This window comes from Cupressus sempervirens, chromosome 5 (assembly GCF_028749045.1).
Source record: "Cupressus sempervirens isolate cs-2001-9-10 chromosome 5, ASM2874904v1, whole genome shotgun sequence".
Classification (NCBI taxonomy): domain Eukaryota; kingdom Viridiplantae; phylum Streptophyta; class Pinopsida; order Cupressales; family Cupressaceae; genus Cupressus; species Cupressus sempervirens.
Window position 1 is genome coordinate 797,165,272 of NC_143122.1, and position 4,256 is coordinate 797,169,527.

Genomic DNA, 4,256 nt, shown 5'->3' on the forward strand with positions numbered 1-4,256 from the left:
TAACATTACTTATGAACATAAAACAATTGTTTAGCAGGGTAAAATAAAATATACTTAAACATATAATCTATATGCCCAACATAATAGAATTATAAATAATAGAATAACTTACCATTCCTCTAGGAGGATCACCATAGTAACTCATGACCTGATAAAAAAGACTTCCATGGTTTGTGCCAATGCATATCACCCTTCCAAGGAAGTTACAAAATCAGTCCTTGTGCATATGACATGTGAATTCACCACTGCCACTCCACATCATCACTACATGATAGGTTAGAAAATATTTGATGACAAAAACTAGGTTGCTGAAATCATGTTTTATTGTTCACTCCTTCCTCTAGGATTTATATCTCTCTTCCACCTAATAGTTAAAAACTAAACCTACTCCCCCAACTCTACTTAGGACCATTCTCTATCCCCACTTATCCCATTCCAAAGCCACTATTGTCTTAAGCCTTCATCATTTCCTAACTTTGCTATCGACATACCACAATCCTATTACTTCAACACTTACATTTAGAATTCTCCATTATAAAAACCCTTGTCTTCTTTAAACTCTAACTCCCAAACACCCTAAGTCATCATAGATATCCTTAGGCCTTGCCCATACCTGTTCCTTCATTTCTAACATTCAATCCCCCAGTGAAAATTATAACTTTGTTTTACTATATGACTAGTTTTCTTGACAATTCACGTGCTTTCTTTGTTATACTACAGTTGGGAATAGTACTAAAGCAATCTAGAATGAAGAGAATTCTATTACTTGTGAACCAATTTTCTGTTGGAGAAATTCATAACAAATTTTGAAATAGATATTGAAGAGATACCAAAGGCCAAATAGAGATCCCAACTATGAGGTCTTTGTAAGCTTACTTTTTACATCATCATCAGCAGATGTATGGCCCCATCTTGTTGATTTTCCCCTACTCTAACACAAACATAATTAAGGGGCTCATTCTCAAACTTCTTAAGAGAGAGAATTAGAATAGCACATGAACTTAATTTAGCCTCTTTTAATTATCTAAGAAAACTAAAAATAAGGATTTAGCCTTTGAAAGATAGCCATACCCATAGCCATCATTGTTACCCCCGTCCCCATGCAACATTGATTTTAGTCTATTTTTAGAAAGCCTTCTTTGTCCATTATTAGATTGAATGTATGGCCATCAAAAAACTAATTTTGTAAATAGAATCAACAATTTTTCTTCATGATAATAGTGTGATATAAAAAGTATTAAATGATTGCTAATAGTAATGAAATACCTTACCAATTCATAATACTTCTCTTCTAACTCTAAAAGGATGTCTATGAAATTAGGATCTAACTTGATGGTTGAATCACCTGCATACATGAAAAGTATAGATTTATATTAGAACAAATAAATAATCATTTAATTCCTATTTGATAATGGATAATTTATTAGAATCACTATTTTTTTTGTTTTTTTTTTTAAAAGTTAAAAATAGAAATTCATTGATCATTCAACTCCATAATCATAAGCAATAGTCATAATACAAATATGAATAGAGAAATAAAATGAATATTCTATAGCATTGGGGTAAGATCTTTCAACCAAGGATCTAGAGACTTACCAATGGAATAAATAATGAAATCAATCTCCCTGAGCTTTTGTACATCCATACAGTTGGGCCCATCAAAAAATAAAAGTAGGTTTCTACATACTATCATAGACCTTCTGGTAGTTTAGAATGTTAAATTCATCCCTCCTCATTAGAATGCACACTCCATGAGTACCCCTTGTAGATTCATAGGCATCCCAAACAACTTGAACTTATTTCATAGTTGAAGGGCTGATTAAATGATCCCAAATGAATTTTTTCATGGAAAGGGCTCTTAGAATTCATTCCTCTATTAGTTGTGGGTCATAAATGCTAATAGTTTCTTGGTCTTCAATAAGACTCCTACATACATCAATTGCTAGATTACCAGCTATGCCCCTGTTGAATGTAAACCCAAGAATGGAAACCCATTTCCCCACAAGTGTATTAAACATTGAGGAAATTACCCTATTCACAAATCATCTTTTCTGATAATCATTTATCTTCATAACTTGTTTCTAGTAGTTTTGTACCTTAATTAGCCCATTACATTCACACATGTAAACCAAGTTCAAAATGTCCTTCAGATTTGAACCACCAAAGCCAACACTGGCATTCAAAAAATCTAGCCCAATTCTTGAATCCCTCTTGATGGAATTAGCAACCTCTATAACATCTCCCTCAACTACTTCACACAAAGCAAAAATCACATTCATTGATGAAATCCTCTGAGCCAAAAGTGCATTTTCAGCAATTTTGGAGATTTCTACAGACAATAAATTTGTACTAGTGATCTTTTTTTGAGGAACCTAATTTTTGTACACTTCTCTCAAATGTTTAACTACTTCCTACCCTTGAGGACTCTTTCTATCTCCAATGACCAAAAGTTCTGGATTGAAAAGATCTTGAACAACACTCCCTTCTACAACAAAACTTTGGATTTGAAAGAACCTAAAATTTTAATCCCTTCTTTTTATGCATGAGAACCTTTTCAATTGAAACATTTGCAATCATTCTTACAACACTTTCCCAATAGCTTAGATCTATAGCTTTTTCAGCCCCAAAACATCCAACTTTTATTGGGGTATTGACTAAAATGAATACAATGTTTGCTTCAATGATATGCTTTTGTAAATCAGTACTAAAAATGAGGTTTTTTCCCCTACAATTTCTTACAACCTCATGAAGCCCAGCCCCATAAATGGGCAATTGGTCACTATTCTAGGTAGAAATTTTGGCTGTTGAAATATCTAAGACTGCTACATCAATAAAAGGGCATTTCATTGTAATGACAACCATTGTTGGGCCCCCTTCATATCTAGCTCCAAGGCAGTAGATTTTCATCATCTTTAACTCCTCTTTCATTGTAGAAGAAAATAAATTTCTCTTCTACTTCATAATATGGAGTTTAGAATAATAGTTAATTTATGTAGCATAAAACAAATAAATAGGTGATCTTACAACCATACAAATATTGGTATTTTATGTAGCTTACAATTTGAGTGAGCAGTAGAATCATCAAACAACACATTGATGGATCAATTCATAGATCCAAATTCAATATGTTTGGGAATTATAGTAAGACCATAAAGAAAATAAAGAAAATATGAGAGAATAGGACATACGAGGGAAGATGTAAAATTGTAACAAAAGCTAAAAGAAAGGATCAAGTAGAATAATGGTTGGAAGTAGGGAAAAAATGAGAAGAGGAGAGGAGGGAGGAAGGATGTCTACAACCACATGAATGAAAACAAAAACCATCAGCAACCCAAGAACATACTAGATTTTAACAACATAGCTTAATAATCAAAGGCTCATCAGCAATCTAAGGACATACTAGATTTAAACAACATACCTTAATAATCAAAGTCTCCTCATCCGTTTGGCTCCTCCTATATTGGAATCCTCATTCACCAATGCCATCTCATATAAAACTTCTTGCCAAAAAGAGCTATGTAATATGGGTGACTCTTATTGTACCACAAAAGAATTTACTTTTTTAATTCATGAACTAAATTAAATGTAGTTAAAACCAGCATTAAATTAAATTAAAAAATAAATAAATAGCATGGTGTTAGTTAAACACAACTTACAAATTAAACATGAAAACTCAAGGTTCAAAATTCTAGTATTTATAATTCAAACAAGAAAATATATAAATTGTATTCTATAATTTTGGATTCAAAATAACTTTGTGTAACATCTGCCCCAGTAATAATGGTTGACACATCACTCACTAAAATGTAGTTCCAGCTAAGAGTAAACAAAAGAACATTTTTTCTTCCATCCATCAGAGAGTTAGGCCTAGTTAGCTTTAAATTGAAAAATGAATGATTGCATGAATAATAACAATCAAAGCACTAAAAGAGTTACTAATAAGAAATAATTGATAAAAAGAGAGTGATACTACCCATTGTTCCAGATTGTGTAACTTGCAACTGCCCAAATTTCTATTTGGCATCCAACATTGCAATTTGAAGCATATGACTTTTTGTTTTCTCAAATTACAATTTAGAAAATAGGAAAAACACACAATATCACTAATTTAGCTTCATATAATGAAAGTGTAAGAAAAATTATTTCCTTAGAAAACTAGCAACCTCAAACTCTTGGGGACTTGCTAGTTAGGAAAAAATGAGGTGTCTGGAGATATGCTCTAAGAAACTATTGTTTCTAATAGTTATAACTATTCC

At 32.0% G+C, this 4,256-nt stretch overlaps 1 pseudogene; it reads right to left on the reverse strand.

The window, feature by feature from the left end:
* Window positions 1-1,549: 1,549 nt before the first annotated feature.
* LOC149558336 (UDP-glucose 6-dehydrogenase 4-like) lies at window positions 1,550-2,910 on the reverse strand (annotated as a pseudogene).
* Between the last annotated feature and the right edge of the window lie 1,346 nt (window positions 2,911-4,256).